Source organism: Chiloscyllium punctatum, chromosome 8 (genome assembly GCF_047496795.1).
Source record: "Chiloscyllium punctatum isolate Juve2018m chromosome 8, sChiPun1.3, whole genome shotgun sequence".
Taxonomy (NCBI): Eukaryota; Metazoa; Chordata; class Chondrichthyes; order Orectolobiformes; family Hemiscylliidae; genus Chiloscyllium; species Chiloscyllium punctatum.
In genome coordinates, this window is record NC_092746.1 from 129,610,804 (window position 1) to 129,625,052 (window position 14,249).

At 51.6% G+C, this 14,249-nt stretch overlaps 1 protein-coding gene across 1 annotated transcript in view; it reads right to left on the bottom strand.

Annotated features, from left to right (window-relative positions):
• LOC140480299 (kinesin-like protein KIFC3) overlaps nt 1-14,243 on the bottom strand; it is a 53,774-nt gene extending 39,531 nt beyond the window's left edge. The window contains 1 exon segment of the mRNA XM_072575003.1: nt 14,172-14,243. The gene's annotated coding sequence lies outside the window, so the exon portion shown is untranslated.
• Nucleotides 14,244-14,249: the final 6 nt, after the last annotated feature.

Here is a 14,249-nt window from a genome sequence, read left to right on the forward strand (position 1 = left end):
TCTGGGACACAGGGTGATGGGGTCAGTTACTCTGGGACACAGGGTGATGGGGTCAGTTACTCTGGGTCACAGTGTGGAGGGGTCAGTTACTCTAGGACACAGGGTAGTGGGGTCAGTTACTCTGGGACACAGGGTGGAGGGGTCAGTTACTCTGGGACACAGGGTAGTGGGGTCAGTTACTCTGGGACACAGGGTAGTGGGGTCAGTTACTCTAGGACACAGGGTGATGGGGTCAGTTACTCTAGGACACAGGGTGATGGGGTCAGTTACTCTGGGACACAGGGTAGTGGGGTCAGTTACTCTGGGACACAGGGTGGAGGGGTCAGTTACTCTGGGACACAGGGTGGAGGGGTCAGTTACTCTGGGACACAGGGTGGAGGGGTCAGTTACTCTAGGACACAGGGTGGAGGGGTCAGTTACTCTGGGACACAGGGTAGTGGGGTCAGTTACTCTGGGACACAGGGTGGAGGGGTCATGAGGGATGACGTTTAAAAGAGATGGGCCGAATGGCCTTATTCTCCCTCATATGTCTTATAGCCTTCTGGGACACAGTGTGGAGGGGTCAGTTACTCTGGGACGCAGTGTGGAGGGGTCAGTTACTCTGGGACGCAGTGTGGAGGGGTCAGTTACTCTAGGACACAGGGTGATGGGGTCAGTTACTCTAGGACACAGGGTGATGGGGTCAGTTACTCTGGGACACAGGGTGATGGGGTCAGTTACTCTAGGACACAGGGTGATGGGGTCAGTTACTCTGGGACACAGTGTGGAGGGGTCAGTTACTCTGGGACACAGGGTAGTGGGGTCAGTTACTCTAGGACACAGGGTGATGGGGTCAGTTACTCTAGGACACAGGGTGATGGGGTCAGTTACTCTAGGACACAGGGTGATGGGGTCAGTTACTCTAGGACACAGGGTAGTGGGGTCAGTTACTCTGGGACACAGGGTGATGGGGTCAGTTACTCTGGGACACAGGGTGATGGGGTCAGTTACTCTGGGACACAGGGTAGTGGGGTCAGTTACTCTGGGACACAGGGTGATGGGGTCAGTTACTCTAGGACACAGTGTGGAGGGGTCAGTTACTCTAGGACACAGGGTAGTGGGGTCAGTTGCTCTGGGTCACAGGGTGGAGGGGTCAGTTACTCTGGGACACAGGGTGGAGGAGTCAGTTACTCTGGGACACAGGGTGGAGGGGTCAGTTACTCTGGGACACGGTGGAGGGGTCAGTTACTCTGGGACACAGGGTGAAGGAGTCAGTTACTCTGGGACACAGGGTGGAGGGGTCAGTTACTCTGGGACACAGGGTGGAGGGGTCAGTTACTCTAGGACACAGGGTAGTGGGGTCAGTTACTCTGGGACACTGTGGAGGGGTCAGTTACTCTGGGACACAGGGTGATGGGGTCAGTTACTCCGGGGCACTGTGTGGAGGGGTCAGTTACTCTGGGACACAGGGTAGTGGGGTCAGTTACTCTGGGACACAGGGTGATGGGGTCAGTTACTCCGGGGCACAGTGTGGAGGCGTCAGTTACTCTGGGATACAGTGTGGAGGGGTCAGTTACTCTGGGACACAGGGTGATGGGGTCAGTTACTCTAGGACACAGGGTGATGGGGTCAGTTACTCTAGGACACAGTGTGGAGGGGTCAGTTACTCTGGGACACAGTGTGGAGGGGTCAGTTACTCTGGGACACAGTGTGGAGGGGTCAGTTACTCTGGGACACAGTGTGGAGGGGTCAGTTACTCTGGGACACAGTGTGGAGGGGTCAGTTACTCTGGGACACAGGGTGATGGGCTCAGTTACTCCGGGGCACAGTGTGGAGTTGTCAGTTACTCTGGGATACAGTGTGGAGGGGTCAGTTACTCTGGGACACAGGGTAGTGGGGTCAGTTACTCTAGGACACAGGGTAGTGGGGTCAGTTACTCTGGGACACAGGGTAGTGGGGTCAGTTACTCTGGGACACAGGGTGGAGGGGTCAGTTACTCTGGGACACGGTGGAGGGGTCAGTTACTCTAGGACACAGGGTGATGGGGTCAGTTACTCTGGGACACAGGGTGATGGGGTCAGTTACTCTGGGACACAGGGTGATGGGGTCAGTTACTCTGGGTCACAGGGTGATGGGGTCAATTACTCTGGGACACAGGGTGGAGGGGTCAGTTACTCTGGGTCACAGTGTGGAGGGGTCAGTTACTCTGGGTCACAGGGTGATGGGGTCAGTTACTCTGGGTCACAGTGTGGAGGGGTCAGTTACTCTGGGACGCAGTGTGAAGGGGTCAGTTACTCTGGGACACAGGGTGGAGGGGTCAGTTACTCTTGGACACAGGGTGGAGGGGTCAATTACTCTGGGACACAGGGTGGAGGGGTCAGTTACTCTGGGTCACAGAGTAGTGGGGTCAGTTACTCTGGGTCACAGGGTGGAGGGGTCAGTTACTCTGGGACACAGGGTGAAGGGGTCAGTTACTCTGGGACACAGGGTGGAGGGGTCAGTTACTCTGGGACACAGGGTGACGGGGTCAGTTACTCTGGGACACAGGGTGGAGGGGTCAGTTATTCTGGGACACAGGGTGGAGGGGTCAGTTCCTCTGGGACACAGGGTGGAGGGGTCAGTTACTCTGGGACACAGGGTGGAGGGGTCAGTTACTCTGGGACACAGGGTGGAGGGGTCAGTTACTCTGGGACACAGGGTGATGGGGTCAGTTACTCTGGGACACAGGGTGATGGGGTCAGTTACTCTGGGACACAGGGTAGTGGGGCCAGTTACTCTGGGACACAGGGTAGTGGGGTCAGTTACTATGGGACACAGGGTAGTGGGGTCAGTTACTCTGGGTCACAGGGTGGAGGGGTGAGTTACTCTGGGACACAGGGTGGAGGGGTGAGTTACTCTGGGACACAGGGTGGAGGGGTGAGTTACTCTGGGACACAGGGTGGAGGGGTCAGTTACTCTGGGACACAGGGTGGAGGGGTCAGTTACTCTGGGACACAGGGTGGAGGGGTCAGTTACTCTTGGACACAGGGTAGTGGGGTCAGTTACTCTGGGACACAGGGTGGAGGGGTCAGTTACCTTGGGACACAGGGTGAAGGGGTCAGTTACTCTGGGACACAGGGTAGTGGGGTCAGTTACTCTGGGACACAGGGTAGTGGGGTCAGTTACTCTGGGACACAGGGTGGAGGGGTCAGTTACTCTGGGACACAGGGTGGAGGGGTCAGTTACTCTGGGACACAGGGTGGAGGGGTCAGTTACTCTGGGACACAGGGTGATGGGGTCAGTTACTCTGGGACACAGGGTGATGGGGTCAGTTACTCTGGGTCACAGGGTGGAGGGGTCAGTTACTCTGGGTCACAGGGTGATGGGGTCAGTTACTCTGGGACGCAGTGTGAAGGGGTCAGTTACTCTGGGACGCAGTGTGAAGGGGTCAGTTACTCTGGGACGCAGTGTGAAGGGGTCAGTTACTCTGGGACGCAGTGTGGAGGGGTCAGTTACTCTGGGACACAGTGTGGAGGGGTCAGTTACTCTAGGACACAGGGTAGTGGGGTCAGTTACTCTGGGACACAGGGTAGTGGGGTCAGTTACTCTAGGACACAGGGTAGTGGGGTCAGTTACTCTGGGACACAGTGTGGAGGGGTCAGTTACTCTGGGACACAGGGTAGTGGGATCAGTTACTCTGGGACACAGGGTAGTGGGATCAGTTACTCTGGGACACAGGGTGGAGGGGTCAGTTACTCTAGGACACAGGGTAGTGGGGTCAGTTACTCTGGGACACAGTGTGGAGGGGTCAGTTACTCTGGGACACAGGGTAGTGGGGTCAGTTACTCTGGGACACAGGGTGATGGGGTCAGTTACTCTAGGACACAGTGTGGAGGGGTCAGTTACTCTAGGACACAGGGTAGTGTGGTCAGTTACTCTGTGACAGAGGGTAGTGTGGTCAGTTACTCTGTGACACAGGGTGGAGGGGTCAGTTACTCTGGGACACAGGGTGGAGGGGTCAGTTACTCTGGGACACAGGGTGGAGGGGTCAGTTACTCTGGGACACAGGGTGGAGGGGTCAGTTACTCTAGGACACAGGGTGGAGGGGTCAGTTACTCTGGGACACAGGGTGGAGGGGTCAGTTACTCTGGGACACAGGGTGGAGGGGTCAGTTACTCTGGGTCACAGAGTAGTGGGGTCAGTTACTCTGGGTCACAGAGTAGTGGGGTCAGTTACTCTGGGACACAGGGTGAAGGGGTCAGTTACTCTGGGACACAGGGTAGTGGGGTCAGTTACTCTGGGACACAGGGTAGTGGGGTCAGTTACTCTAGGACACAGGGTAGTGGGGTCAGTTACTCTGGGACACAGTGTGGAGGGGTGAGTTACTCTGGGACACAGGGTAGTGGGATCAGTTACTCTAGGACACAGGGTGATGGGGTCAGTTACTCTGGGACACAGGGTGGAGGGGTCAGTTACTCTAGGACACAGGGTAGTGGGGTCAGTTACTCTGGGACACAGTGTGGAGGGGTCAGTTACTCTGGGACACAGGGTAGTGGGGTCAGTTACTCTGGGACACAGGGTGATGGGGTCAGTTACTCTGGGACACAGGGTGGAGGGGTCAGTTACTCTGGGACACAGGGTGGAGGGGTCAGTTACTCTGGGACACAGGGTGGAGGGGTCAGTTACTCTGGGACACAGGGTGGAGGGGTCAGTTACTCTAGGACACAGGGTGATGGGGTCAGTTACTCTGGGACACAGGGTGGAGGGGTCAGTTACTCTGGGACACAGGGTGGAGGGGTCAGTTACTCTGGGTCACAGTAGTGGGGTCAGTTACTCTGGGTCACAGGGTGGAGGGGTCAGTTACTCTGGGACACAGGGTGAAGGGGTCAGTTACTCTGGGACACAGGGTGGAGGGGTCAGTTACTCTGGGACACAGGGTGGAGGGGTCAGTTACTCTGGGACACAGGGTGGAGGGGTCAGTTACTCAGGGAGACAGGGAGGAGGGGTCAGTTACTCTGGGTCACAGAGTAGTGGGGTCAGTTACTCTGGGTCACAGGGTGGAGGGGTCAGTTACTCTGGGACACAGGGTGAAGGGGTCAGTTACTCTAGGACACAGGGTAGTGGGGTCAGTTACTCTGGGACACAGTGTGGAGGGGTCAGTTACTCTGGGACACAGGGTGGAGGGGTCAGTTACTCTGGGACACAGGGTGGAGGGGTCAGTTACTCTGGGACACAGAGTAGTGGGGTCAGTTACTCTGGGTCACAGGGTGGAGGGGTCAGTTACTCTGGGACACAGGGTGAAGGGGTCAGTTACTCTGGGACACAGGGTGGAGGGGTCAGTTACTCTGGGACACAGGGTGGAGGGGTCAGTTACTCTGGGTCACAGAGTAGTGGGGTCAGTTACTCTGGGTCACAGGGTGAAGGGGTCAGTTACTCTGGGACACAGGGTGGAGGGGTCAGTTACTCTGGGACACAGGGTGGAGGGGTCAGTTACTCTGGGACACAGGGTGGAGGGGTCAGTTACTCTGGGACATAGGGTGGAGGGGTCAGTTACTCTGGGACACAGGGTGATGGGGTCAGTTACTCTGGGACACAGGGTGATGGGGTCAGTTACTCTGGGACACAGGGTAGTGGGGTCAGTTACTCTGGGACACAGGGTAGTGGGGTCAGTTACTCTGGGACACAGGGTGGAGGGGTCAGTTACTCTGGGACACAGGGTGAAGGGGTCAGTTACTCTGGGACACAGGGTGGAGGGGTCAGTTACTCTGGGACACAGGGTGGAGGGGTCAGTTACTCTAGGACACAGGGTAGTAGGGTCAGTTACTCTGGGATACAGGGTGGAGGGGTCAGTTACTCTGGGACACAGGGTGATGGGGTCAGGAGGGGTTGATGTTTAAAGAGATATGTGAGGCAGGTTGTTCACACAAAGGGTGGTGAGTGTCTGAAACGTGCTGCCAGAGGAGGGGGTGGATGCAGACACTGCAGCAGCATTCAAGAGACACCAGGACAAATACATAAATAGGAAGGGAATAGGGGGATATGGATGCTGTAAGTGAAGACAGTTGTTGCATGGAAGGGCAAAATGTGACAGTGCAGGATTGGAGGGCCGAAGGGCCTGTTCCTATGCTGTTTTGATCTTTCTGAATCTATTGACCCAGCATGGTCTGGAATCATCACGTTCCCACTCTGACCCCCATTGGTGGAACACATCCCCCTCTCCATGTGTGTCCATCGGATCTGTCCCTCACCCTGACCAGAAGCAGGATCCCTGCAGCCTGTGTTGGCCATGCCTCGGAACAGCTGGGGGTGGGGGCTGCTTTATCAAGGGGGTTCCTCCACCCCACTCCCTGCCTGCTGCCTCGGGACACCCCACACCTTCTATCAGCCCTGAGCCGTTCTGTCCAACATGAACTGGCCAATCAGCTGCTGAACGGCCTGGGATCTGGTTTGGTCAAGTCCTCTCCTCCCCTGGTCACTCCACAGAGTCCATCCTGGGGCTAGTATCGAGATGAGGGCAGAGTCTGGGTGTCAGTGTGTCCCCCAGGACAGAGCCAGCGCCACTACCTCCAGTTTCCCAGCTATTGGGTGAATTGGGATTCACTGAACCGAAATGGTCACTGAGTTGAGTTCTGTTTGAATGACACCGTGTTTGTTCGAGTTTAAAGCCAGAGGGCATAGGCTCAGAACAAAGGGACACCAATTTCAGACTAAGATGAGGAGGGATATCGTCTCTCAGGGGGTTGAGGGTGTTTGGAACTCCTCACCACAGGGAGCTGTTGGGGGTAGATTCCTTGTGGATATTTCAGGCTGAGATCGAGAGATTCCTGATCAGTCGGGTAACCAAGGGGAAAGGGCAGGAAAGGGGATGTGAGGAATGTGGGATCAGCCATGGTCCGATTGAATGGTGGAGCAGACTGGAGGGGCTGAAAGGCCTCCTCCTGTTCCTGTTTCTTATGGACACCATGTTCGTTTAAATCAATGATGTTGCCATGGGAACGGCCCAATTCTCTGTTGGATTCACGAGGAATGATGTCTTTCCTATAACACGGTGACAAACCTGGCCAGGTTACTCCAGGTGCAATCTGACCAAGGATTTATGTAACTGTGACATAACGTCCCAACTCTGAGGCTGAGGGGTGACCTTATCAAGGTTCACAAAGTCATGAGGGGCATGGACAGTGTAAATAGACAAGGATTTTTCCCTGGGGTGGGGGGGGGAGTCCAGAACTAGAGGGCATAGGTTTAGGGTGAGGGGGAAAGATATAAAAGAGACCTAAGGGGCAACTTTTTCACACAGAGGGTGGTACGTTTATGGAATGAGCTGCCAGAGGAAGTGGTGGAGGCTGGTACAATTGCAACATTTAAGAGGCATTTGGATGGGTATATGAATAGGAAGGGTTTGGTGGGATATGGGCCGGGTGCTGGCAGGTGGGATTAGATTGGGTTGGGATATCTGGTCAGCATGGACGGGTTGGACCGAAGGGTCTGTTTCCGTGCTGTACATCTCTATGACTCTATCACCTTCTTCACCATCCTGACGACCTGTGAGGCTGCTTTCAACAACCTATGTCCAGTACCTGTACTCCGAGGTCCCTCTGTTCCACAGCACCTTACCATTTACTGTAGAAGTCTTACCTTGGTTTGACTTTCCAAAGTGCAACACCTCACACTTCTCCGTATTGAATTGTATTTGACAACCCTCAGCCCACTTCCTCATCTGATCAGCTTCCTGCTGTAAGTTTTGATAATGTCCCTTGCTATCAATGATACCTGTTAATGTTTTATTACTAACAAACTTACTAATCATGGCTTGTACATTCACAGAAAATAAAAAAGTACAGCACAGAACAGGCCTTTTGGCCCACGATGTTGTGCCGAGGATTAATCCTAATCTAGAATAAAATAATCTAACCTACGCACCCCTCAATTCACTGCTCTCCATGTACATGTCCAGCAGTCACTTCAATATCCCCAATGACTCTGCTTCCACCACCACAACTGGGAATGCATTCCATACATTCACAACTCTCTGTGTAAAGAACCTACCTCTGATGTCTCCTTTATACCTAATATCTTCAAACTGTGACCCCTCGTACCAGTCCATCCTGCCCTGGGGAAAAGTCTCTGGCTATTGACTCTATCTATTCCTCTCATTATTTTGTAAACCTTCTTTGCACCTTCTCCAAAGCCTCTGTATCTTTCCTATAGTAGAGTGACCAGAACGGGACACAATATTCCAAGTGTAGTCTCACCAGGGACTTGTAGAGCTGCAGCAAAACCACGCGGCTCTTAAACTCGATCCCCCTGTTGATGAAACCCAAAACACCATATGCTTTCTTAACAACCCTATCCACTTGGGTGGCAACTTTGTACTTTCACACCCAAATCCCTCTGTTCCTCCACACTGCCAAGAATCCTGTCTTTAATCCTATATTCAGCATTTGAGTTTGACCTTCCAAAATGCATCCCTTCACATTTATCCAGGTTGAACTCCATCTGCCATTTCTCAGCCCAGCTCTGTATCCTGTCTATGTCGCGCTGCAGCCTGTAATAGCCCTCAATACTATCACTGGCACCTCCAACCTTTGTGTCATCTGCAAATTTACTAACCCACCCCTCAATGTCCTCATCCAAGTCATTTATAAAAACTACGAAGAGCAGAGGCCCAAGAACAGAGCCCTGCGGGACCCTACTCAACACTGACCTCCAGGCAGAATACTTTCCATTTACAACCACTCTCTGCCTTCTGTCAGCCAGCCAATTCTGAATCCAGATAGCCAAATCTCCCTGTATCCCGTACTTCCTGACTTTATGAATGAGCCTACCATGGGGAACCTTATCAAATGCCTTGCTGAAATCCATATACACCACATCCACTGCTTGACCTTCATCGACCTGTCTCATCACCTCCTCAAAGATCTCAATAAGATTTGTGAGGCATGACCTGCCCCTCTGAAAGCCATTCCCACGTACTGGGACCACGTGTAGTGTGTCAAAGTTTGCAGATATACTATATGAGTGGCAGAGCAATATGTGCAGAGGACTGTGAAACTTTGCAAAGGGACACAGATAGTTTAAGTGAGTGGGCAAAGGTCTGGCAGATGGAATACAACGTTAATAAACATGAAACCATCCATTTTTTGGGTTAATATTAAAAAGGATTATTTCTTGAATGGTGAAAGGTTGCAGCATGATGCTGTGCAGAGGGACCTGGGTGTCCTTGTGTATGAATTACAGGGGGTACAACAGGGAATTAGGAAGGCAAATGGAATGTTGCCCTTCATTGCTAAAGGGATGGAGTTTACAAGCAGGGAGGGTATGTTACAGCTGTACAAGGTGCTGGCGAGGCCACATCTGGAGTACTGTGTGTGGTTTTGGTGTCTTTACTTGAGAAAGGATGGACTGGCACTAGAGGGGGTGCAGAGGGGGGTTCACTGGGTTGATTCTGGAGTTGAGGGGGTCGGCTTGTGAGGAGAGACTCAGTAGATTGGGATTATATTCATTGGAATTCAGAAGAATGAGGGGAATCTTATAGAAACATAAAGAATTATGGAGGGAATAGATAAGATAGAAGTAGAGGGAGATTTTCACTGGCAGGTGAAACCAGGACAAGAGGGTACAGCCTCAAGATTAGGGAGAGCAGATTTAGGACTGAATTGAGAAGGAACCTCTACCCAGAGGGTTGTGAATTGATGGAATTCCCTGCCCAGGGAAGTGGTTGAGGCTTCCTCAGTAAATGTTTTTAAAGCTAAGGTAGATCATTTTTTGAACAGTAAAGAAGTTAAAGATTATGGTGAGAGGGCAGGTAAGTAGAGCTGAGGCTACAAAAAGATCAGCCATGATCTTATTGAGTGGTGGAGCAGGATCAAAGGGCCAGACAGCCTACTCCTGCTCCTGGTTCTTATGTGTTCCCTGAGGGGTGCCCACCACTGACAGGGAAGTTGCCGACGAGCCATGCTGATGCTTATCTGTCACACGGATGTGGTACGTGAATTTCAGTGGCAGTGTGATGCCAGGAATGTGGGCCATCCACCACAAAGACCAGCAGACCCCATCAAACAGCGTGTCCCTTAGGCTGTTCACATCAGGTTAGGTGCTGAGCAGACCCAACCAGACCCCTGCTGGCAGTGTTCCTATTAGATACGGTTCTGCAATTGGACAAAATTTACTGGGTAATCCTGACTGTGCAAAAAACTATACTGTTGACCAATTTGGAATTGTCAAATCAGGCCTACAGTGTGGACTGGGACCCCCATGTACCAATACACAGGGACCTGTACTGTACAGACAAGAAAGGCCACATACACACACTGCGCCTGTTCCAACTCAACACAACAGGTGACAACCATTCGCTGGTTCATTTCTGATGCAAAGCCCTGACCAATCAAAATCAACCTGACTGCTTTAATATTTAAAATGGAACTGTTAGTCATCATTGACAAATGCATTCTCATTGGCTGCGGACTCTGATGTTGCCAATCAGCACCCTCCCCTCAGGCAGTGTAAATGTTGTTTTCTTTCTGCCTTGATTTGGTATTCTTGCAAAGTGTCCTGATACATGGTCAGTTAAAAACATGTCTCTTTTCAGGGAATATTTGATCAGGTGACCAGGAGCTCAGGGAAAAGGGAAAGGGAGGCAGAGGGGGATAGGTAAGGAATTCTAAAACTCAGCATCCAGACAGCTGTCATTGGTGGAGTATTTAAAATGCAGAAACCGAAGACTGCTGAGATCATGAAGATTTGAGGAATTGGAGGAGATTACAGAGAGACAGAGAAGGAAGGAAGTGGAGGATGTTGAAAACCATGAGAGGTGTAGACAGGGTGCACAGCAAGAAGCTTCCCCCCCCCCCCCCCCCCCCCCAAGAGTGGAAGACTCAATTACTAGGGTCACGAGTTCAAAGTGAGAAGGGAAAAGTTTAGGGGAGATAATGTGAAAAGTTCTTCATGCAGAGGGTGCAGGGGCCTGGAATGTGTTGCCAGTGGAGGTGGTAGGGAGGGAATAATAGCGTCATTTAAGATGTATCTAGACAGATACATGAATGGACAGGGAGCAGAGGGATACAGATCTTTAGAAAATAGGTGACAGATTTAGATAGAGGACCTGGATCAGCACAGGCTTGGAGGGCCGAAGGGCCTGTTCCTGTGTTGTAATATTATATAGAACATAGAATATAGAACAATACAGCGCAGAACAGGCACTTCGGCCCTCGATGTTGCACCGACCTGTGAACTATTCTCAGCTCGTCCCCCTACACTATCCCATCATCATCCATGTGCTTATCCAAGGATTGTTTAAATCTCCCTAATGTGGCTGAGTTAACTACATTGGCAGATATTCTTTATTCTTTATTCAAAGCTAAGGGGGGGGGGGGGGGGGGGGGGTTCCCTACCTGAGAGTCAGTGGCAGTCTGTCTCCTCTGTCCAGGCCCATCCTGATTTTAAAAACATCTCGGAGATCTCCCTCTCAGTCACCTCTTCCCCAGGGAAGAATAGTCCCAATCTCTTCAACCAATCCTCATGCCTGAAGTTTCTCATTTTTAAAATTCTCTTGCAGGATGTGGGCGTCACTGGCTGGTGTCAGCACGTATTGCCCTTCCCGACTTAACTCGAGAGGGCAGTTAAGAGTCAACCACATTGCTGTGGGTCTGGAGTCACGTGGAGGCCAGACCAGGTAAGGATGGCAGATTCCTTCCCTAAAGGACTGAGTGAAGCAGATGGGTTCATGGTCATGTAGTCATAGAGATATATAGCATGGAAACAGACCCTTCGGTCCAACCCGTCCATGCCGACCAGATATCCCAACCCAATCTAGTCCCACCTGCCAGCACCCGGCCCATATCCCTCCAAACCCTTCCTATTCATATACCCATCCAAATGCCTCTTAAATGTTGCAATTGTACAGCCTCCACCACATCCTCTGGCAGCTCATTCCATACACGTACCACCCTCTGTGTGAAACAGTTGCCCCTTAGGTCTCTTTTATATCTTTCCCCTCTCACCCTAAACCTATGCCCTCTAGTTCTGGACTCCCCGACCCCAGGGAAAAGACTTTGTCTATTTATCCTATCCATGCCCCTCATAATTTTATAAACCTCTATAAGGTCACCCCTCAGCCTCCGACACTCGAGGGAAAACAGCCCCAGCCTGTTCAGCCTCTCCCTGTAGCTCAAATCCTCCAACCCTGGCAACATCCTTGTAAACCTTTCCTGAACCCTTTCAAGTTTCACAACATCCTTCGATAGGAAGGAGACCAGAATTGCATGCAATATTCCAACAGTGGGCTAACCAATGTCCTGTACAACTGCAACATGACCTCCCAACTCCTGTACTCAATACTCTGACCAATAAAGGAAAGCATACCAAACGCCTTCTTCACTATCCTATCTACCTGCGACTCCACTTTCAAGGAGCTATGAACCTGCACTCCAAGGTCTCTTTGTTCAGCAACACTCCCCCAGGCTTTTGCCCGAAACGTCGATTTCGCTGCTCGTTGGATGCTACCTGAACTGCTGTGCTCTTCCAGCACCACTAATTCAGTAACACTCCCCCAGGACCTTACCATTAAGTGTATAAGTCCTGCTAAGATTTGCTTTTCCAAAATGCAGCACCTCGCATTTAACTGAATTAAACTCCATCTGCCACTTCTCAGCCCATTGGCCCATCTGGTCCAGATCCTGTTTAATCTGAGGTAACTCTCTTCGCTGTCCACTACACCTCCAATTTCGGTGTCATCTGCAAACTTACTAACTGTACCTCTTATGTTCACACTCAAATAGTTTATATATATGATGAAAAGTTAAGGACCCAGCACCGATCCTTGTGGCACTCCACTGGTCACAGGCCTCCAGTCTGAAAAACAACCGTCCACCACCACCCTCTGTCTTCTACCTTTGAGCCAGTTCTGTATCCAAATGGCTAGTTCTCCCTGTATTCCATGAGATCTAACCTTGCTAATCAGTCTCCCATGGGGAACCTTGTCGAACGCCTTACTGAAATCCACATAGATCACATCTACTGCTCTGCCCTCATCAATCCTCTTTGTTACTTCTTCAAAAAACTCAATCAAGTTTGTGAGACATGATTTCCCACACACAAAACCATGTTGACTATCCCTAATCAGTCCTTGCCTTTCCAAATACATGTACATTCTGTCCCTCAGGATTCCCTCCAACAACTTGCCCACCACCGAGGTCAGGCTCACTGGTCTATAGTTCCTGGCTTGTCCTTACCACCCTTCTTAAACAGTGGCACCACGGTCGCCAACCTTCAGTCTTCCGGCACCTCACCTGTGACTATCGATGATACAAATATCTCAGCAAGAGGCCCAGCAATCACTTCTCTAGCTTCCCACAGCATCATCAGACTCGTAGTTCCAGGTTTTTAAAATTGAATTCAAAATCCACCATCTGGTGTGTTGGGATTTGAACCCATTCCAGGAACCATTCCTGGAAATCACTTCCTGCACTCTCTCCAATGCATTCCCATCTTTCCTATAATGTGGGCCCACACCCTGTACACAATACTCCAGCTGAGGACCAACAAGGGTCCTGGACAAGTTCAACCTCACCTCCCTGCTATTGTACTCTCTGCCTCAGTAATAAAGCCGAGGATACTGCCTGCTTTATTAACTACTCTCTCCCCTGGTCCTGCCACCTTCAGCGATCTGTGACGTATACTCCCCAGCTCCCTGTGCTCCTGCACCCCCTTTACAATTATACTCCCAACTATATATTGTCTTTCAATGCTCTTCTGATCAAAGTGCAGCACCTCACACTGCTCTGCATTAAACTCCAGCTGCCTTCCTCTCTGCCTCTTTCATCAGTGTATTGGAGTCCCACATGCATTAGAACAATTCCAAGTTTTGCATCATCTGTGAACTTTGAACTTGTGCCCAGTGCATCGAGGTGTGGGTCATGAATATCGATGAGGAAGAGCAGGTTGGCATGGATCACTCCTCCCCCTCACCAGGGTTCTCCCCATTCAGTACCACCCTCACCAGCTTCCCAACTCACCCCCTCCTGTGTGAATCCCCCTCCTCCCCGGTTAGTTTACAGCTGACAATGTAAAGCTGATGGAAGAGGATGTGCTCACATTCTGGGGAGGGTTTATACAGGGTCTCGATGAGAGTGACCCCCACCCCCACCTCTCTCCCCCACCCCCACCTTCTCTCGTAGCAGGGGGAAGAGGGATTTCCCCGGAGCACTGTCACTGACCTGAACACTGTTCGCTTCGTTCCCAGTGTCCTCATCGTCCCCAGTGTCCTCATCACCCGGGCTCCTCTTCAACAAAGT